Source organism: Anomaloglossus baeobatrachus, chromosome 9 (assembly GCF_048569485.1).
Source record: "Anomaloglossus baeobatrachus isolate aAnoBae1 chromosome 9, aAnoBae1.hap1, whole genome shotgun sequence".
In the NCBI taxonomy this organism is placed as follows: Eukaryota; Metazoa; Chordata; class Amphibia; order Anura; family Aromobatidae; genus Anomaloglossus; species Anomaloglossus baeobatrachus.
In genome coordinates, this window is record NC_134361.1 from 206739117 (window position 1) to 206762442 (window position 23326).

Here is a 23326-nt window from a genome sequence, read left to right on the forward strand (position 1 = left end):
TCATTCTGGCTGCCTATAGCCACTGCAGAAGTAGCTGGGGCCTCATTTATGAGAATTGCCTCACAGTAAGATCGTTCTGGTTTTCTATAGCCACTATAGAAGTAACTGGGGCCTCATTTATGAGTATTGCCTCACAGTAAGATCGTTCTGGTTCCCTATAGCCACTGCAGAAGTAACTGGGGCCTCATTTATGAGAATTGCCTCACAGTAAGATCGTTCTGATTTTCTATAGCCACTGTAGAAGTATCTGGGGCCTCATTTATGAGTATTGCCTCACAGTAAGATCGTTCTGGTTCCCTATAGCCACTGCAGAAGTAACTGGGGCCTCATTTATGAGAATTTCCTCAACGTAAGATCATTCTGGTTCCCTATAGCCACTGCAGAAGTAACTGGGCCCTCATTAATGAGTATTGCCTCACAATAAGATCATCCTGGTTCCCTATAGTCACTGCAGAAGTAACGGGGGCCTCATTTATGAGTATTGTCTCACAGTAAGATCGTTCTGGTGGCCTATAGCCACTGCAGAAGTAACTGGGGCCTCATTTATGAGAATTTCCTCAACGTAAGATCATTCTGGTTGCCTATAGCCACTGCAGAAGTAACTGGGGCCTCATTTATGAGTATTGTCTCACAATAAGATCATTCTGGTTCCCTATAGCCACTGCAGAAGTAACTGGGGCCTCATTTATGAGTATTGTCTCACAGTAAGATCGTTCTGGTTCCCTATAGCCACTGCAGAAGTAACTGGGGCCTCATTTATGAGTATTGCCTCACAATAAGATCATCCTGGTTCCCTATAGCCACTGCAGAAGTAACTGGGCCCTCATTTATGAGTTTTGCCTCACAATAAGATCATCCTGGTTCCCTATAGCCACTGCAGAAGTAACTGGGGCCTCATTTATGAGAATTGCCTCACAGTAAGATCGTACTGATTTTCTATAGCCACTGCAGAAGTAACTGGGGCCTCATTTATGAGTATTGCCTCACAGTAAGATCGTTCTGGTTCCCTATAGCCACTGCAGAAGTAACTGGGGCCTCATTTATGAGAATTGCCTCACAGTAAGATCGTTCTGGTTTTCTATAGCCATTGTAGAAGTAACTGGGGCCTCATTTATGAGAATTGCCTCACAGTAAGATCGTTCTGGTTTTCTATAGCCACTGTAAAAGTAACTGGGGCCTCATTTATGAGAATTGCCTCACAGTAAGATCGTTCTGATTTTCTATAGCCACTGTAGAAGTAACTGGGGCCTCATTTATGAGAATTGCCTCACAGTAAGATCGTTCTGGTTTTCTATAGCCACTATAGAAGTAACTGGGGCCTCATTTATGAGTATTGCCTCACAGTAAGATCGTTCTGGTTCCCTATAGCCACTGCAGAAGTAACTGGGGCCTCATTTATGAGTATTGCCTCACAGTAAGATCGTTCTGGTTCCCTATAGCCACTGCAGAAGTAACTGGGGTCTCATTTATGAGAATTTCCTCAACGTAAGATCATTCTGGTTGCCTATAGCCACTGCAGAAATAACTGGGGCCTCATTTATGAGTATTGTCTCACAATAAGATCATTCTGGTTCCCTATAGCCACTGCAGAAGTAACTGGGCCCTCAATAATGAGTATTGCCTCACAATAAGATCATCCTGGTTCCCTATAGCCACTGCAGAAGTAACTGGGGCCTCATTTATGAGTATTGTCTCACAGTAAGATCGTTCTGGTGGCCTATAGCCACTGCAGAAGTAACTGGGGCCTCATTTATGAGTATTGTCTCACATTAAGATCGTTCTGGTTGCCTATAGCCACTGCAGAAGTAACTGGGGCCTCATTTATGAGTATTGTCTCACAATAAGATCATTCTGGTTCCCTATAGCCACTGCAGAAGTAACTGGGGCCTCATTTATGAGTATTGTCTCACAGTAAGATCGTTCTGGTTCCCTATAGCCACTGCAGAAGTAACTGGGGCCTCATTTATGAGTATTGCCTCACAATAAGATCATCCTGGTTCCCTATAGCCACTGCAGAAGTAACTGGGGCCTCATTTATGACTATTGTCTCACAGTAAGATCATTCTGGTTGCCTATAGCCACTGCAGAAGTAGCTGGAGCCTCATTTATGAGAATTTCCTCAAAGTAAGATCATTCTGGTGGCCTATAGCCACTGCAGAAGTAACTGGGGCCTCATTTATGGCTATTGTCTCACAGTAAGATCATTCTGGTTGCCTATAGCCACTGCAGAAGTAGCTGGGGCCTCATTTATGAGAATTGCCTCACAGTAAGATCGTTCTGATTTTCTATAGCCACTGTAGAAGTAACTGGGGCCTCATTTATGAGAATTGCCTCACAGTAAGATCGTTCTGGTTTTCTATAGCCACTATAGAAGTAACTGGGGCCTCATTTATGAGTATTGCCTCACAGTAAGATCGTTCTGGTTCCCTATAGCCACTGCAGAAGTAACTGGGGCCTCATTTATGAGAATTGCCTCACAGTAAGATCGTTCTGATTTTCTATAGCCACTGTAGAAGTAACTGGGGCCTCATTTATGAGTATTGCCTCACAGTAAGATCGTTCTGGTTCCCTATAGCCACTGCAGAAGTAACTGGGGCCTCATTTATGAGAATTTCCTCAACGTAAGATCATTCTGGTTCCCTATAGCCACTGCAGAAGTAACTGGGCCCTCATTTATGAGAATTTCCTCAACGTAAGATCATTCTGGTTGCCTATAGCCACTGCAGAAGTAACTGGGGCCTCATTTATGAGAATTGCCTCACAATAAGATCATCCTGGTTCCCTATAGCCACTGCAGAAGTAACTGGGGCCTCATTTATGAGTATTGTCTCACAGTAAGATCGTTCTGGTGGCCTATAGCCACTGCAGAAGTAACTGGGGCCTCATTTATGAGAATTTTCTTACAGTAAGATCGTTCTGGTTTTCTATAGCCATTGTAGAAGTAACTAGGGCCTCATTTATGAGAATTGCCTCACAGTAAGATCGTTCTGGTTTTCTATAGCCACTGTAGAAGTAACTGGGGCCTCATTTATGAGAATTGCCTCACAGTAAGATCGTTCTGATTTTCTATAGCCACTGTAGAAGTAACTGGGCCTCATTTATGAGAATTGCCTCACAGTAAGATCGTTCTGGTTTTCTATAGCCACTGCAGAAGTAACTGGGGCCTCATTTATGAGTATTGCCTCACAGTAAGATCATCCTGGTTCCCTATAGCCACTGCAGAAGTAACTGGGGCCTCATTTATGAGTATTGCCTCACAGTAAGATCATCCTGGTTCCCTATAGCTACTGCAGAAGTAACTGGGGCCTCATTTATGAGTATTGCCTCACAGTAAGATCATCCTGGTTCCCTATAGCCACTGCAGAAGTAACTGGGGCCTCATTTATGAGAATTGCCTCACAGTAACATCGTTCTGATTTTCTATAGCCACTGCAGAAGTAACTGGGGCCTAATTTATGAGTATTGCCTCACAGTAAGATCGTTCTGGTTTTCTATAGCCACTGCAGAAGTAACTGGGGCCTCATTTATGAGTATTGTCTCACAATAAGATCATTCTGGTTCCCTATAGCCACTGCAGAAGTAACTGGGGCCTCATTTATGAGAATTTCCTCAAAGTAAGATCGTTCTGGTGGCCTATAGCCACTGCAGAAGTAACTGGGCCCTCATTAATGAGTATTGCCTCACAATAAGATCATCCTGGTTCCCTATAGCCACTGCAGAAGTAACGGGGGCCTCATTTATGAGTATTGTCTCACAGTAAGATCGTTCTGGTGGCCTATAGCCACTGCAGAAGTAACTGGGGCCTCATTTATGAGAATTTCCTCAACGTAAGATCATTCTGGTTGCCTATAGCCACTGCAGAAGTAACTGGGGCCTCATTTATGAGTATTGTCTCACAATAAGATCATTCTGGTTCCCTATAGCCACTGCAGAAGTAACTGGGGCCTCATTTATGAGTATTGTCTCACAGTAAGATCGTTCTGGTTCCCTATAGCCACTGCAGAAGTAATTGGGGCCTCATTTATGAGTATTGCCTCACAATAAGATCATCCTGGTTCCCTATAGCCACTGCAGAAGTAACTGGGCCCTCATTTATGAGTTTTGCCTCACAATAAGATCATCCTGGTTCCCTATAGCCACTGCAGAAGTAACTGGGGCCTCATTTATGAGAATTGCCTCACAGTAAGATCGTACTGATTTTCTATAGCCACTGCAGAAGTAACTGGGGCCTCATTTATGAGTATTGCCTCACAGTAAGATCGTTCTGGTTCCCTATAGCCACTGCAGAAGTAACTGGGGCCTCATTTATGAGAATTGCCTCACAGTAAGATCGTTCTGGTTTTCTATAGCCATTGTAGAAGTAACTGGGGCCTCATTTATGAGAATTGCCTCACAGTAAGATCGTTCTGGTTTTCTATAGCCACTGTAAAAGTAACTGGGGCCTCATTTATGAGAATTGCCTCACAGTAAGATCGTTCTGATTTTCTATAGCCATTGTAGAAGTAACTGGGGCCTCATTTATGAGAATTGCCTCACAGTAAGATCGTTCTGGTTCCCTATAGCCACTGCAGAAGTAACTGGGGCCTCATTTATGAGAATTTCCTCACAGTAAGATCGTTCTGGTTTTCTATAGCCATTGTAGAAATAACTGGGGCCTCATTTATGAGAATTGCCTCACAGTAAGATCGTTCTGGTTTTCTATAGCCACTGTAGAAGTAACTGGGGCCTCATTTATGAGAATTGCCTCACAATAAGATCGTTCTGGTTTTCTATAGCCACTATAGAAGTAACTGGGGCCTCATTTATGAGTATTGCCTCACAGTAAGATCGTTCTGGTTCCCTATGGCCACTGCAGAAGTAACTGGGGCCTCATTTATGAGAACTGCCTCACAGTAAGATTGTTCTGGTTTTCTATAGCCATTGTAGAAGTAACTGGGGCCTCATTTATGAGAATTGCCTCACAGTAAGATAGTTCTGATTTTCTATAGCCACTGCAGAAGTAACTGTGGTCTCATTTATGAGTATTGCCTCACAGTAAGATCGTTCTGATTTTCTATAGCCACTGTAGAAGTAACTGGGGCCTCATTTATGAGAATTGCCTCACAGTAAGATCGTTCTGGTTTTCTATAGCCACTATAGAAGTAATTGGGGCCTCATTTATGAGTATTGCCTCACAGTAAGATCGTTCTGGTTCCCTATAGCCACTGCAGAAGTAACTGGGGCCTCATTTATGAGAATTGCCTCACAGTAAGATCGTTCTGGTTTTCTATAGCCATTGTAGAAATAACTGGGGCCTCATTTATGAGAATTGCCTCACAGTAAGATCGTTCTGGTTTTCTATAGCCACTGCAGAAGTAACTGGGGCCTCATTTATGAGAATTGCCTCACAGTAAGATCGTTCTGATTTTCTATAGCCACTGTAGAAGTAACTGGGGCCTCATTTATGAGAATTGCCTCACAATAAGATCGTTCTGGTTTTCTATAGCCACTATAGAAGTAACTGGGGCCTCATTTATGAGTATTGCCTCACAGTAAGATCGTTCTGGTTCCCTATGGCCACTGCAGAAGTAACTGGGGCCTCATTTATGAGAACTGCCTCACAGTAAGATCGTTCTGGTTTTCTATAGCCACTGTAGAAGTAACTGGGGCCTCATTTATGAGTATTGCCTCACAGTAAGATCGTTCTGGTTCCCTATAGCCACTGCAGAAGTAACTGGGGCCTCATTTATGAGAATTTCCTCAACGTAAGATCATTCTGGTTGCCTATAGCCACTGCAGAAGTAACTGGGCCCTCATTTATGAGTATTGTCTCACAATAAGATCATTCTGGTTCCCTATAGCCACTGCAGAAGTAACTGGGGCCTCATTTATGAGTATTGTCTCACAGTAAGATCGTTCTGGTTCCCTATAGCCACTGCAGAAGTAACTGCGGCCTCATTTATGAGAATTTCCTCAACGTAAGATCATTCTGGTGGCCTATAGCCACTGCAGAAGTAACTGGGCCCTCATTTATGAGAATTGCCTCACAGTAAGATAGTTCTGATTTTCTATAGCCATTGTAGAAGTAACTGGGGCCTAATTTATGAGAATTGCCTCACAGTAAGATCGTTCTGGTTCCCTATAGCCACTGCAGAAGTAACTGGGGCCTCATTTATGAGAATTGCCTCACAGTAAGATCGTTCTGGTTTTCTATAGCCATTGTAGAAATAACTGGGGCCTCATTTATGAGAATTGCCTCACAGTAAGATCGTTCTGGTTTTCTATAGCCACTGTAGAAGTAACTGGGGCCTCATTTATGAGAATTGCCTCACAGTAAGATCGTTCTGATTTTCTATAGCCACTGTAGAAGTAACTGGGGCCTCATTTATGAGAATTGCCTCACAATACGATCGTTCTGGTTTTCTATAGCCACTATAGAAGTAACTGGGGCCTCATTTATGAGTATTGCCTCACAGTAAGATCGTTCTGTTTCCCTATGGCCACTGCAGAAGTAACTGGGGCCTCATTTATGAGAACTGCCTCACAGTAAGATCGTTCTGGTTTTCTATAGCCACTGTAGAAGTAACTGGGGCCTCATTTATGAGTATTGTCTCACTGTAAGATCGTTCTGGTTCCCTATAGCCACTGCAGAAGTAACTGGGGCCTCATTTATGAGAATTTCCTCAAAGTAAGATCGTTCTGGTGGCCTATAGCCACTGCAGAAGTAACTGGGGCCTCATTTATGAGTATTGTCTCACAATAAGATCATTCTGGTTCCCTATAGCCATTGCAGAAGTAACTGGGGCCTCATTTATGAGTATTGTCTCACAGTAAGATCGTTCTGGTTCCCTATAGCCACTGCAGAAGTAACTGGGGCCTCATTTATGAGAATTTCCTCAAAGTAAGATCGTTCTGGTGGCCTATAGCCACTGCAGAAGTAAGTGGGACCTCATTTATGAGTATTGCCTCACAATAAGATCATTCTGGTTCCCTATAGCCACTGTAGAAGTAACTGGGGCCTCATTTATGAGAATTGCCTCACAGTAAGATCGTTCTGGTTCCCTATAGCCACTGCAGAAGTAACTGGGGCCTCATTTATGAGAACTGCCTCACAGTAAGATCGTTCTGGTTTTCAATAGCCACTGTAGAAGTAACTGGGGCCTCATTTATGAGTATTGTCTCACAGTAAGATAATTCTGGTTCCCTATAGCCACTGCAGAAGTAACTGGGACCTCATTTATGAGAATTTCCTCAAAGTAAGATCGTTCTGGTGGCCTATAGCCACTGCAGAAGTAACTGGGCCCTCATTAATGAGTATTGCCTCACAATAAGATCATCCTGGTTCCCTATAGCCACTGCAGAAGTAACTGGGGCTCATTTATGAGAATTTCCTCAACGTAAGGTCATTCTGGTTGCCTATAGCCACTGCAGAAGTAACTGGGGCCTCATTTATGAGTATTGTCTCACAATAAGATCATTCTGGTTCCCTATAGCCACTGCAGAAGTAACTGGGGCCTCATTTATGAGTATTGCCTCACAGTAAGATCGTTCTGGTTCCCTATAGCCACTGCAGAAGTAACTGGGGCCTCATTTATGAGAATTTCCTCAACGTAAGATCATTCTGGTTGCCTATAGCCACTGCAGAAGTAACTGGGCCCTCATTAATGAGTATTGCCTCACAATAAGATCATCCTGGTTCCCTATAGCCACTGCAGAAGTAACTGGGCCCTCATTAATGAGTATTGCCTCACAATAAGATCTTCCTGGTTCCCTATAGCCACTGTAGAAGTAACTGGGGCCTCATTTATGAGAATTGCCTCACAGTAAGATCGTTCTGGTTTTCTATAGCCACTATAGAAGTAACTGGGGCCTCATTTATGAGTATTGCCTCACAGTAAGATCGTTCTGGTTCCCTATAGCCACTGCAGAAGTAACTGGGGCCTCATTTATGAGAATTGCCTCACAGTAAGATCGTTCTGGTTTTCTATAGCCATTGTAGAAATAACTGGGGCCTCATTTATGAGAATTGCCTCACAGTAAGATCGTTCTGGTTTTCTATAGCCACTGTAGAAGTAACTGGGGCCTCATTTATGAGAATTGCCTCACAGTAAGATCGTTCTGGTTTTCTATAGCCACTGCAGAAGTAACTGGGGCCTCATTTATGAGTATTGTCTCACAGTAAGATCGTTCTGGTTCCCTATAGCCACTGCAGTAATAACTGGGGCCTCATTTATGAGAATTTCCTCAAAGTAAGATCGTTCTGGTGGCCTTTAGCCACTGCAGAAGTAACTGGGGCCTCATTTATGAGTATTGCCTCACAGTAAGATCATCCTGGTTCCTATAGCCACTGCAGAAGTAACTGGGGCCTCATTTATGAGTATTGTCTCACAGTAAGATCGTTCTGGTGGCCTATAGCCACTGCAGAAGTAACTGGGGCCTCATTTATGAGTATTGTCTCACAATAAGATCATTCTGGGTCCCTATAGCCACTGCAGAAGTAACTGGGGCCTCATTTATGAGTATTGTCTCACAGTAAGATCGTTCTGGTTCCCTATAGCCACTGCAGAAGTAACTGGGCCCTCATTTATGAGTATTGCCTCACAATAAGATCATCCTGGTTCCCTATAGCCACTGCAGAAGTAACTGGGCCCTCATTTATGAGTATTGCCTCACAATAAGATCATCCTGTTTCCCTATAGCCACTGCAGAAGTAACTGGGGCCTCATTTATGAGAATTGCCTCACAGTAAGATCGTTCTGATTTTCTATAGCCACTGTAGAAGTAACTGGGGCCTCATTTATGAGAATTGCCTCACAGTAAGATCGTTCTGGTTTTCTATAGCCAATATAGAAGTAACTGGGGCCTCATTTATGAGTATTGCCTCACAGTAAGATCGTTCTGGTTCCCTATAGCCACTGCAGAAGTAACTGGGGCCTCATTTATGAGAATTGCCTCACAGTAAGATCGTTCTGGTTTTCTATAGCCATTGTAGAAATAACTGGGGCCTCATTTATGAGAATTGCCTCACAGTAAGATCGTTCTGGTTTTCTATAGCCACTATAGAAGTAACTGGGGCCTCATTTATGAGAACTGCCTCACAGTAAGATCGTTCTGGTTTTCTATAGCCACTGTAGAAGTAACTGGGGCCTCATTTATGAGTATTGCCTCACAGTAAGATCGTTCTGGTTCCCTATAGCCACTGCAGTAATAACTGGGGCCTCATTTATGAGTATTGCCTCACAGTAAGATCATCCTGGTTCCCTATAGCCACTGCAGAAGTAACTGGGGCCTCATTTATGAGAATTGCCTCACAGTAAGATCGTTCTGATTTTCTATAGCCACTGCAGAAGTAACTGGGGCCTAATTTATGAGAATTGCCTCACAGTAAGATCGTTCTGGTTTTCTATAGCCACTGTAGAAGTAACTGGGGCCTCATTTATGAGTATTGTCTCACAATAAGATCATTCTGGTTCCCTATAGCCACTGCAGAAGTAACTGGGGCCTCATTTATGAGTATTGTCTCACAATAAGATCATTCTGGTTCCCTATAGCCACTGCAGAAGTAACTGGGGCCTCATTTATGAGTATTGTCTCACAGTAAGATCGTTCTGGTGGCCTATAGCCACTGCAGAAGTAACTGGGGCCTCATTTATGAGTATTGTCTCACAGTAAGATCGTTCTGGTTGCCTATAGCCACTGCAGAAGTAACTGGGGCCTCATTTATGAGTATTGTCTCACAATAAGATCATTCTGGTTCCCTATAGCCACTGCAGAAGTAACTGTGGTCTCATTTATGAGTATTGCCTCACAGTAAGATCGTTCTGGTTTTCTATAGCCACTGCAGAAGTAACTGGGACCTCATTTATGAGAATTGCCTCACAGTAAGATAGTTCTGATTTTCTATAGCCACGGCAGAAGTAACTGTGGTCTCATTTATGAGTATTGCCTCACAGTAAGATCGTTCTGGTTTTCTATAGCCACTGTAGAAGTAACTGGGGCCTCATTTATGAGTATTGCCTCACAGTAAGATCGTTCTGATTTTCTATAGCCACTGTAGAAGTAACTGGGGCCTCATTTATGAGAATTGCCTTACAGTAAGATCGTTCTGGTTTTCTATAGCCACTATAGAAGTAACTGGGGCCTCATTTATGAGTATTGCCTCACAGTAAGATCGTTCTGGTTCCCTATAGCCACTGCAGAAGTAACTGGGGCCTCATTTATGAGAATTGCCTCACAGTAAGATCGTTCTGGTTTTCTATAGCCATTGTAGAAATAACTGGGGCCTCATTTATGAGAATTGCCTCACAGTAAGATCGTTCTGGTTTTCTATAGCCACTGTAGAAGTAACTGGGGCCTCATTTATGAGAATTGCCTCACAATAAGATCGTTCTGGTTTTCTATAGCCACTATAGAAGTAACTGGGGCCTCATTTATGAGTATTGCCTCACAGTAAGATCGTTCTGGTTCCCTATGGCCACTGCAGAAGTAACTGGGGCCTCATTTATGAGAACTGCCTCACAGTAAGATCGTTCTGGTTTTCTATAGCCACTGTAGAAGTAACTGGGGCCTCATTTATGAGAATTTCCTCAAAGTAAGATCGTTCTGGTGGCCTTTAGCCACTGCAGAAGTAACTGGGCCCTCATTTATGAGTATTGCCTCACAATAAGATCATCCTGGTTCCCTATAGCCACTGCAGAAGTAACTGGGGCCTCATTCATGAGAATTGCCTCACAGTAAGATCGTTCTGATTTTCTATAGCCACTGCAGAAGTAACTGGGGCCTAATTTATGAGAATTGCCTCACAGTAAGATAGTTCTGATTTTCTATAGCCACTGCAGAAGTAACTGTGGTCTCATTTATGAGTATTGCCTCACAGTAAGATCGTTCTGGTTTTCTATAGCCACTGTAGAAGTAACTGGGGCCTCATTTATGAGTATTGCCTCACAGTAAGATCGTTCTGGTTCCCTATAGCCACTGCAGAAGTAACTGGGGCCTCATTTATGAGTATTGTCTCACAATAAGATCATTCTGGTTCCCTATAGCCACTGCAGAAGTAACTGGGGCCTCATTTATGAGTATTGTCTCACAGTAAGATCGTTCTGGTTCCCTATAGCCACTGCAGAAGTAACTGCGGCCTCATTTATGAGAATTTCCTCAACGTAAGATCATTCTGGTGGCCTATAGCCACTGCAGAAGTAACTGGGCCCTCATTTATGAGAATTGCCTCACAGTAAGATCGTTCTGGTTTTCTATAGCCATTGTAGAAGTAACTGGGGCCTCATTTATGAGAATTGCCTCACAGTAAGATCGTTCTGGTTTTCTATAGCCACTGTAGAAGTAACTGGGGCCTCATTTATGAGAATTGCCTCACAGTAAGATCGTTCTGATTTTCTATAGCCACTGTAGAAGTAACTGGGGCCTCATTTATGAGAATTGCCTCACAGTAAGATCGTTCTGGTTTTCTATAGCCATTATAGAAGTAACTGGGGCCTCATTTATGAGTATTGCCTCACAGTAAGATCGTTCTGGTTCCCTATAGCCACTGCAGAAGTAACTGGGGCCTCATTTATGAGAACTGCCTCACAGTAAGATCGTTCTGGTTTTCTATAGCCACTGTAGAAGTAACTGGGGCCTCATTTATGAGAATTTCCTCAACGTAAGATCATTCTGGTTGCCTATAGCCACTGCAGAAGTAACTGGGGCCTCATTTATGAGTATTGCCTCACAGTAAGATCGTTCTGGTTCCCTATAGCCACTGCAGAAGTAACTGGGCCCTCATTAATGAGTATTGCCTCACAATAAGATCTTCCTGGTTCCCTATAGCCACTGCAGAAGTAACTGGGGCCTCATTTATGAGTATTGTCTCACAGTAAGATCGTTCTGGTGGCCTATAGCCACTGCAGAAGTAACTGGGGCCTCATTTATGAGAATTTCCTCAACGTAAGGTCATTCTGGTTGCCTATAGCCACTGCAGAAGTAACTGGGGCCTCATTTATGAGTATTGTCTCACAATAAGATCATTCTGGTTCCCTATAGCCACTGCAGAAGTAACTGGGGCCTCATTTATGAGTATTGTCTCACAGTAAGATCGTTCTGGTTCCCTATAGCCACTGCAGAAGTAACTGGGGCCTCATTTATGAGAATTTCCTCAAAGTAAGATCGTTCTGGTGGCCTAGAGCCACTGCAGAAGTAAGTGGGCCCTCATTTATGAGTATTGCCTCACAATAAGATCATCCTGGTTCCCTATAGCCACTGCAGAAGTAACTGGGGCCTCATTTATGAGAATTGCCTCACAGTAAGATCGTTCTGATTTTCTATAGCCACTGTAGAAGTAACTGGGGCCTCATTTATGAGAATTGCCTCACAGTAAGATCGTTCTGGTTTTCTATAGCCACTATAGAAGTAACTGGGGCCTCATTTATGAGTATTGCCTCACAGTAAGATCGTTCTGGTTCCCTATAGCCACTGCAGAAGTAACTGGGGCCTCATTTATGAGAACTGCCTCACAGTAAGATCGTTCTGGTTTTCAATAGCCACTGTAGAAGTAACTGGGGCCTCATTTATGAGTATTGTCTCACAATAAGATAATTCTGGTTCCCTATAGCCACTGCAGAAGTAACTGGGACCTCATTTATGAGAATTTCCTCAAAGTAAGATCGTTCTGGTGGCCTATAGCCACTGCAGAAGTAACTGGGCCCTCATTAATGAGTATTGCCTCACAATAAGATCATCCTGGTTCCCTATAGCCACTGCAGAAGTAACTGGGGCCTCATTTATGAGTATTGTCTCACAGTAAGATCGTTCTGGTGGCCTATAGCCACTGCAGAAGTAACTGGGGCCTCATTTATGAGTATTGTCTCACAATAAGATCATTCTGGTTCCCTATAGCCACTGCAGAAGTAACTGGGGCCTCATTTATGAGTATTGTCTCACAGTAAGATCGTTCTGGTTCCCTATAGCCACTGCAGAAGTAACTGGGGCCTCATTTATGAGAATTTCCTCAAAGTAAGATCGTTCTGGTGGCCTATAGCCACTATAGAAGTAACTGGGGCCTCATTTATGAGTATTGCCTCACAGTAAAATCGTTCTGGTTCCCTATAGCCACTGCAGAAGTAACTGGGGCCTCATTTATGAGAACTGCCTCACAGTAAGATCGTTCTGGTTTTCTATAGCCACTGTAGAAGTAACTGGGGTCTCATTTATGAGTATTGCCTCACAGTAAGATCGTTCTGGTTCCCTATAGCCACTGCAGAAGTAACTGGGGCCTCATTTATGAGAATTTCCTCAACGTAAGATCATTCTGGTTCCCTATAGCCACTGCAGAAGTAACTAGGGCCTCATTTATGAGTATTGTCTCACAATAAGATAATTCTGGTTCCCTATAGCCACTGCAGAAGTAACTGGGGCCTCATTTATGAGTATTGTCTCACAATAAGATCATCCTGGTTCCCTATAGCCACTGCAGAAGTAACTGGGGCCTCATTTATGAGAATTGCCTCACAATAAGATCATCCTGGTTGCCTATAGCCACTGCAGAAGTAACTGGGCCCTCATTAATGAGTATTGCCTCACAATAAGATCATCCTGGTTGCCTATAGCCACTGCAGAAGTAACTGGGGCCTCATTTATAAGAACTGACTCAAAGCATGATCGTTCTGGTTGCCTATAGCAAAAAGAGTGCAGCTTTCATAATGAAGCTGCTGAGGTAAAGTGAAAGCTGAGTTCTGATTGGTTGCTATGGACAACTAGAACAGTCTGACTGAGGCAGATTTCATAACTGATATTTTACATACGTCAGGACATATTTTGTGGTTTAGATATTTAGATTCACCTATTAGATCTCTGATCAGTGTGAGAAGATTACTAAGGGTCATAAGACTGTTTTCTCCCTCTTCTTTTTTGTGTGTTATGTTATGTGAAAGGAGAGTACATTTTAACCCCTTCAGCCCCCAGCCTGTTTTCACCTTAAAGACCCGGCAATTTTTTGCAATTTTGACCAGTGTCACTTTGACAGGTTATAACTCTGGAACACTTCAACGGATCCTGGCGATTCTGAGATTGTTTTTTCGTGACATATTGTACTTCATGTCAGTGGTAAATTTAGGCAGATATGTTTTGCGTTTATTTGTGAAAATTTCGGAAATTTGGCGAAAATTTTGAAAATTTTGCAATTTTCAAAATTTGAAATTTTATGCCCATAAATCTGAGAGATATGTCACACAAAAAAGTTACTAAATAACATTTCCCACTTGTCTACTTTACACCAGCGCAATTTTTGAAAAAAAAAAAAATTCCGTTAGGAAGTTAGAAGGGTTCAAAGTTCATCACCAATTTCTCATTTTTCCAACAAAATTTACAAAAAAAAATTGTTTAGGTACCACATCACATTTGGAGTGATTTGAGAAACCTAGGCGACAGAAAATACCCAAAAGTGACCCAATTCTAAAATCTGCACCCCTCACTCTGCTCAAAACCACATCCAAGAAGTTTATTAACCCTTTAGGAGCTTCACAGCAACCAAAGCAATGTAGACGAAAAAAATGAAAATTTTACTTTAACACAAAAATGTTACTTTAGCCATAAAAATTAGTATTTTCACAAGGGTATCAGGAAAAATGCATCATAAAATGTATCGTGCATTTTCTCCTGAGTACGCAGATACCCCATATGTGGTGGAAATCAAATGTTTGGGCACACAGCAGGACTCGGAAGGCAAGGAGCGCCATTTGAATTTTTGAGTGCAAAATTAGCTGCACTCATTAGCGGACGCCATGTCGGGTTTGAAGACTCCCCGAGGTGCCTAAACAATGGAGCTCCCCCATAAGTGACCCCATTTTGGAAACTAGAGCCCTCAAATATTTTTTCTAGATGTTTTATGTGCACTTTGAACCCCTGGGTGCTTCACAGAAGTTTATAACGTTGAGCCGTGAAAAGAAAAAAGTTTTTTTTTACCACAAAACTGTTGCTTCAACCAGGTAGCTTTTTTTATCACAAGGGTATCAGGAAAAAATGCACCATAAAATGTATTGTGCATTTTCTCCTGAGTACGCAGATACCCCATATGTGGTGGAAATCAAATGTTTGGGCGCACGGCAGGACTCGGAAGGCAAGGAGCGCCATTTCACAGCAAAATTGGTTGGAATTATTAGCGGACGCTATGTTGCGTTTGGAGACCCCCTGAAGTGCCTAAACAATGGAGCTCCCCCACAATTGACCCCATTTTGGAAACTAGACCCCTCATGGAATTTATCTAGCTGTTTAGGGAGCACTTTGAACCCCTGGAGGCTTCACAAACGTTTGTAATGTTGAGCCGTGAAAATATTTTATTTTTTTTACCACAAAATTGTTTTTTCAAACAGGTAGCTTTTTTTCCACAAGGGTATCAGGAAAAAATGCACCATAAAATGTATTGTGCAATTTCTCCTGAGTACGACGATACCTCATATGTGGTGGAAATCAATTGTTTGGGCGTACGGCGGGGCTCAGAAGAGAAGGAGCGCCATTTCACAGTAAAATTGATTGGAATTATTAGCAGACGCCATGTTTCATTTGGAGACCCCCTGAGGTGCCTAAACAATGGAGCTCCCCCACATGTGATCCCATTTTGGAAACTAGACCCCCCCCCCCATACAAAAAAAATTAGTTTGGCGAAATAAAAAATACAGACATCAGTAGAAAAAAAAAAAAAAAAAAAATGAGCGCCTGCCAAGACCAGTGCCAAACGTGAGAGCAATGCACGAGTCTCGCATCGCATCATCCACTGCAGTCTGGAAGCGAGCAACTGCGCTGGATAATGCGATGCGAGAGGGCGGGGCGGCAGATGAGAAAGGGCGCAGCGGATGGAAGATGGGAAATGGCGCAGCGGATGGAGGAGCGGCAGAGGATGGGAAAGGGCGCAGCGGATGGATGATGGGAAATGGCGCAGCGGATGGAGGAGCGGCAGAGGATTGGGGGGGGGTGAGATGGGGATACCTACCTTACAGGATGGATCTAGGCAGCAGGATCACAGCAGACAGAAGAGGCAGCAGATGAAGGAGGCAACAGATCGAGGAGGGTGAGAGGGGGCAGTAGATGGAAAATGGGAGAGAGCAGACAGCAGATCGGGGAGGGGGGCAGAGTCTGATGGGAGAGAGAGATGGCACATGTAGGGGAAGGGAGGGGGGCTTGCAGCACATGTAGGGGGAGGGAGGGGGGCTTGCAGCACATGTAGGGGAAGGGAGGGGGGCTTGCAGCACATGTAGGGGTAGGGAGGGGGGCTTGCAGCACATGTAGGGGAAGGGAGGGGGGCTTGCAGCACATGTAGGGGGAGGGAGGGGGGCTTGCAGCACATGTAGGGGGAGGGAGGGGGGCTTGCAGCACATGTAGGGGGAGGGAGGGGGGCTTGCAGCACATGTAGGGGAAGGGAGGGGGGCTTGCAGCACATGTAGGGGGAGGGAGGGGGGCTTGCAGCACATGTAGGGGAAGGGAGGGGGGCTTGCAGCACATGTAGGGGGAGGGAGGGGGGCTTGCAGCACATGTAGGGGGAGGGAGGGGGGCTTGCAGCACATGTAGGGGGAGGGAGGGGGGCTTGCAGCACATGTAGGGGGAGGGAGGGGGGCTTGCAGCACATGTAGGGGGAGGGGGGAGGGAGGGGGGCTTGCAGCACATGTAGGGGGGGGGAGGGAGGGGGGCTTGCAGCAAATGTAGGGGGAGGGAGGGGGGCTTGCAGCACATGTAGGGGGAGGGTGGCTGGCTTGCAGCACATGTAGGGGGAGGGTGGCTTGCAGCACATGTGCTGCAAGCCAGCCACCCTCCCCCCACATGTGCTGCAAGCCAGCCAGCCACCCTCCCCCCACATGTGCTGCAAGCCAGCCACCCTCCCCCCACATGTGCTGCAAGCCAGCCACCCTCCCCCCACATGTGCTGCAAGCCAGCCACCCTCCCCCCACGTGGGGGGAGGGTGGCTTGCAGCACATGGAGGGATAGGTGGTGTGGCGATGGAGAAGGGGCAGCCGATGAAGGAGGCGGCGGCCGCCGCCGATCGGGGGCAGCAGCGGCTGAAAAAGGTGGGTGCGACGGCGGCGGGGACAGTGGCGAGCATGGCGGCGGGGACGGCGGTGGATCGGGAGCGGCGGCGGGGACGGCGGTGGATCGGGAGCATGGCGGCGGGGAATCGGGAGCGGCGGCGGAGACAGCGGTGCAGCGGGAGCATGGCGGCGGGGACGGCGGTGGATCGGGAGCGGCGGTGGAGACAGCGGTGCAGCGGGAGCATGGCGGCGGGGACGGCGGTGGATCGGGAGCGGCGGCGGAGACAGCGGTGCAGCGGGAGCATGGCGGCGGGGACGGCGGTGCAGCGGGAGCATGGCGGCGGGGATGGCGGTGCAGCGGGAGCATGGTGGGGGGGACGGTGGTGCAGCGGGAGCATGGCGGCGGGGACGGCGGTGGATCGGGAGCGGCGGCGGAGACAGCGGTGCAGCGGGAGCATGGCGGCGGGGACGGCGGTGCAGCGGGAGCGGCGGCGGGGACGGCGGTGCAGCGGGAGCATGGCGGCGGGGACGGCGGTGGATCGGGAGCGGCGGCGGAGACAGCGGTGCAGCGGGAGCATGGCGGCGGAGACAGCGGTGGAGCGGGAGCATGGCGGCGGAGACAGCGGTGCATCGGGAGCATGGCGGCGGGGACAGCGGTGCATCGGGAGCATGGCGGCGGGGACAGCGGTGAAGCGGCAGCAGCGGCGGGGCGATCGGAGACAGCAGCAGCAGCGGCGGGGCGATCGGAGACAGCGGCGGGGACAGCGGTGAAGCGGGAGCAGCGGCGGGGCGATCGGAGACAGCGGCGGTGAAGCGGGAGCAGCGGCGGGGCGATCGGAGACAGCGGCGGTGAAGCGGGAGCAGCGGCGGGGACAGCGGTGAAGCGGGAGCAGCGGCGGGGCGATCGGGGACAGGGGCGGGCGGCGGGGACAACAACTTACCGCTCTCCTCGGCTTCCAGGGACGGTCACAGGCCGCAGATCCACATTGATTGGAGAGAGCGGTCACAAGACCGGTCTCTCCAATCAGAGCTGGGGGCGGGTGAAGCATCGATCACCCAGCTCCAGCCAATGGCCAGTGCTACAGCAGCACTGATCAGGGCTGAATTTCAATGTTCCAGCCATTTTCAATGGCTGGAACATTACAGTGGCTGTAATTGGCTGAGGGGCGTTCGTCAGCCAATCACAGCCTCTGTAGGTTCGGGGAGGAGGCACCACCCCTCCTGAGGTCAGGCAGAGGTCCCCTCCTTCCCGAATCCACCGTTTAAGTAAATAAATTTCACTCCCCGGGGCTCCGGGACCGCGATTTCGCCAGGACGTACTGAGTACGTCATGGGTCCTTTAGCACCATGTCACCATGACGTACTCAGTACGTCCAAGGTCGTTAAGGGGTTAATGTTTGATAAAAATGTGTTCAAAAACTAGTTGTTGTTCACCTCAGTATTACAACAAATTTGTAAAAAGAAACAAGTGGCCTGAGGCAATCGTCCCCCCATCCTCCTCCATTTCATAAAGAGCCTCGCCCGTCTCAGAATGAAGTGGAGGCGCTGGGACCAGAAGAGGGTCAGAAATAATATGTTCAGATCCGGCATAATGAAGTATATAGCGAATTAGCAGAATACCAGGGCTTCGCTCGCTGAAAACCATATGTGACATTATTGATAATGCTTATAAGATAATAATAATAAGATAATAAGATTACATTTTCAATTTCAACCTGAAGAAGACCTCCTCAGGGTTAAAAATGTTTTTTTTTCAGCTATTCTTTTATTAGTTTGGCGTTAACAATAGCTTAAACCAGCCCAATTCTCCATTCTTCCACTTCATTTTATCCACCCCTTATTGCTGTATTTTGAATGACACCGTCCATTTTATGATGGATGTACTGGAAAGCAGAAAAATAATCCTAAGTGCGGCGAAATAGCAAAAAAACCTCTGTAATTTCACAATTATTTTTTACATTTTTTACTTACAGCGTTCATTTAACTGTAAAAATGACCTGGCAATATGATTGTCCAGATCGGCACTGTTACAGAGACACTAAACATGCACAGTTTTTGCCTCATTTAACTGGTGAAAAAAAATTCAGAAATTTGTAAGTAAAAAAAATATTATGTCTGTATCTGAACACTCAATAGTTTCAGTGAACCTTTAAAAGTAAATGATCAAAGACTGGAATTAGAGATACAAGACAAATAAACCAGATTTTTAATATATCTATACTCATGCTAATTAATATTTAAAAAAAATAAATAAAATAAATAGAAATTAACCCCTTCATGAACAATGACGTACTTATATGTCAGTAGTCGTGTCTGTCACTTTAATGTGGTCTTGTGCGACGAGTCTCCATTATTCCCCACACATGTTGGTTGATCTAATCAGCAGACATGTGCAGCTAACATGGACCTGTTAACTAGTTAAAACACTCTGTCAAACTCTGACAGCACGGTCTAATGTGTGGGTTGCGCTATTTCCCACCACCATTGGTGACCCCCATGATCACATTATGGGACGCTGATGGGTTGTCATGACAAACGGGTGTCAGCTGATGACGCCTCTCTCTGTCATCATGAAGTTCCTGTGAATGGCGGCAGAGTGACGGTATTCACAGGAGATCAGCATTTCTGCTGTTCAGAGGGATGCTGAAGCACTGATCCAGAAAGCTGAAGGATAGGATAGTGCAGGCTTCAAGTCCCCTAAGGCTATGTGCGCACGTTGCGTCAGAGTACCTGCAGTTTATTCTGCACGTTTTCCTTCCCTTGGTTTTTGACCAAATGGCTTTTGACCATTTTTTAGCGCTAAAAACGCATGCGTTTTTACCGCGTTTTTAGTGCGTTTTTAGCGCTTTTTACCTGCGTTTTTACCTGCGTTTCTGCAGATGCGTTTTTGAGATCAAGACACTGAGAAATAAAGTTGAATTAGTCAAAAAGAATGAAAAAAGAGAAAAAAAGTATAAAATTAACTTTTAATAAAATTATATGGGAAATTATCAATTTTAATGTAATAATAGTGGTTATGCACATTTTAACAGAAAAATAGCTAAAAGTTTATTATTTTTTTACATTTAAATTTTCGGTTATTGTGTGTGTGTAAAGGAACATTAGAACCCATTAATTTTTGCCCAGAAAAGCATGCGTTTTTGGAGCCAAAAACGCAGTTGAAAAGCAGGTAAAAAGCATGAAAAACGCAGGAATTGTGATTTTGGTTGCTTTTTGCCATTTCTCATTGACTCCAATGTTAAGGAAACGCTGCAGAAATGGCAAAAACAACTCACATGCTGCTTCTTTTTCAGCATGGTTTTTGACCACAAATATGCAAATTAAACGCTGCAGAAAAAAAAGCAAAGTGCAAACAGGATTTCTGCTTTTCCCATAGACTTTGCTGGAAATCAAAAACGCATGCGTTTTTGCCCCAAAACGCTGCCGCTAAAAACGCTGCAGAAACGCGGTAAAAAACGCAACGTGCGAACATAGCCTTAAGAGCACTAATAAAATCAATAAAAAATATAAAAAAAGTTTTTCAAAATATGAAAGACCCAAAAAACCCATTTGTCCCATTGAAAATAAAATAATAATTAAAAAAAACACATATTTGGTATGGTCGTGTTCAGAAATGCCCGATCTACCAAAATATAAAATCAATTAATCTGATCGGTAAAGAGCTTAGTGAGAAAAAAAATAAAATGCCAGAATTACATCTTTTTCATCGCTGCAACATTGCATTAAAATGCAATAGCTGGAGATCAAAACATTGCATCTAAAAAAAAATGGTAAAATTAAGAACATAAGCTCAAGACGCAAAAAAAATAAGCTGTCATTGAGCTCCAGATCTCCAAAAATGAAAACGCTACAGGTCTTGGAAAATGGTGGCAAAAACAGAATTTTTTTCATTTTTTATTTTTTTTTATAAATGTCTAATAAATTTTTTACCACTTAGCTAAAAGTAAAACTATACATGTTTGGTATCTACAAACTGACCTGGGGAATCATATTTCCAGGTCAGTTTTAACATGTAGTGAACATGGTAAATAAAAACAAGTGTGAATTCACACTTTTTTTTGTAATTTAGCCGCATTTGTTTCCCGTTTTCCAGTACAATATGGGGCAGAAAGAATGGTCTCATTGAAAAGTACAACTATTCCTGCAAAAACAAGCCCTCATATGGCTATATTGATGGGAAGTTGAAAAATGTATGGCTCTTGGAAGAAGGGGAGGAAAAAATTAAGACGAAAAATGGAAAGTCACCTGGGGATGAGGGGGTTAAGAGAATTGTGATCTTGAAGATGAAGAAAAATCCCTGATATATCCCGTTAAAGACTGGTCATATATGAATAAACCTGCATGGACCAGGTACAATTCTGCTGTGCTAATGGATTCTGTATCTCCAGTGGTGCTGCAGGGTTTCTCTCACCCCTGCTAGGTCTAAAGAGAATCTAAATCTGAAACCGCCTAATGCAGATTTTGAAAGTTTTGATATGTGTAAGGCTGCTTTCACACTTGCGTCGTTTTGCATCAGTTGCAATCCGTTGTGTGACTGATGCAACGGATACGTTGTAGAAAGTGGCACAACTGATGTGACTGATGCTGCAAAAAAGTGCATCAGTTGTTTTTTTTCTTTACTGTTTTACCGGCGGCCGGCTATTGTGAACGATCAGCTGATCACCCGCCGGAGGCGCTGTGGGAAGATCTCCGGGCCTCCTTATGGGCTGCAGCTGGCTCGGATGTTTGCAGGAGTGAGCATCCTCTCCACCCTGCAGTCCGGCCTGACACTATGGTCTCTGCGAGGACTCAGCTTGCCTATGTACGTAGTATTCAAGCGATGTCTGCCCCTGGTGACCCTATTCATTGGAGTACTGGTGCTCAGGAATGGGCTGCCCTCTGTAGGGGGGCTCGCTGCAGTGGTCATCACCACTTGTGGGCTGCTCTGGCAGGTAAGTGCAATCATCATACCTATTCAATTCAAGCTGCTGCCTCTTACTGCATCTTAGGCAAGAGTCTGCTGTATTAATAAAGTCTGCTTTCTTTATTTGCTCCTACAAAGACATATCAGGCTCCTGAAAGGGTATATGTAGTATTCTTCAACTCAATAAATACCTGGCTATCCAGAAAGATAGACTTCCCCCATTTGATCACTACCTCATTTTATAGGACGTGTGAGTATATTAACAGCTGTTTTTATTGTCACCTCTATAAGCTACAGGCTGAAGCTTTTTCCTCTTTCCCCTCCTTGCCCCCTAGTGTTCTAGCACTTGTCATACTGCATACTGTACATACTTTACAGTTTAGTGTGACCTGCCTTTTGGGCAACAATATAACTTCACTTACCCTGGGTATTCACATTAGCAAAATGAAATAAATCTCATTTAATCATGAATTATTAATGAACACTAAATAATAGTATAAGTAAAGGACGTCTGGCTCAATGAACAGGTTCTTCTTTAATGATCACTAAAGTTGGTTATACACCTGAAACGCGTAGGTGCAGATGCTATCAATACATTTTTAATGTAATGTCCCATATATTAATATTTAAAAATAAAGAAAAACATGTTCATGTTTAGGACGTCCTTTACTTTTTCTATGCTGAATTCAGGCCATGGCGAAGCTCCTGTCCGAGCTCTGAAGAGAAGGTGGATACTTGTATGTTGATCTGGACCTTCTTTGATACTAAATAATAGTCATTTGGTAATTTATAGCAACACTTTACCATGCATCAAGGTGAAGTCAGGATTTTTTATGGTTGAAGTACACATCTTTGGGTGTCCCACTGAAGAAATAGGTGATACAACATATGGAGCATGCAGTAGAAAAGAATGAGTCAACTGACCTATAGGATATAAGATATCAGATTTATTAAACAATTTTGGCACATTATGTAATATAAATATAGTGATACTGAGCCTTGAACACCTATATATACTTTATTAGCCTCTGAAGAAAAAAGTGTGGCATAATGAATTTGTGTCATGTCTCATGTTTTTGTAGACACCCCCGCAACTTGCACAAAATCCCCCATTAACCTGTCTTCTTATGAACTTATTCAGGTTAACATTGTATTTATTATGTCAGATAATACTGTATTTACCACGCTGGATTTTCTCTGGTATTATCATGCTAATTTATAAACCATGAAGGAGAAATCTGCAGAGTCTTGTTTTGTGGAAGTATCGAAAAATAAGTAGTATTAAGAGACACTGGTAGATACTGTTAACATTACTGAGTGTACCTTTTCTCCTCTATATGGCCAAAACTACTAAAGGAATGTGTGTTCTCCATTGAAACGAAATTATTTAACTTCTACATATTTTCTCTGCAGACTTAGCAGGTACTAATATATATAT

The 23326-nt window shown here is 44.5% G+C and overlaps 1 protein-coding gene across 1 annotated transcript in view; it reads right to left on the bottom strand.

Moving 5' to 3' along the window:
* LOC142250700 (mitogen-activated protein kinase-binding protein 1-like) overlaps window positions 1-16029 on the bottom strand; it is a 54321-nt gene extending 38292 nt beyond the window's left edge. Inside the window, exon 1 of the mRNA XM_075322898.1 lies at window positions 15956-16029. The gene's annotated coding sequence lies outside the window, so the exon portion shown is untranslated. The remainder of the gene's footprint in view (window positions 1-15955) is intronic.
* Window positions 16030-23326: the final 7297 nt, after the last annotated feature.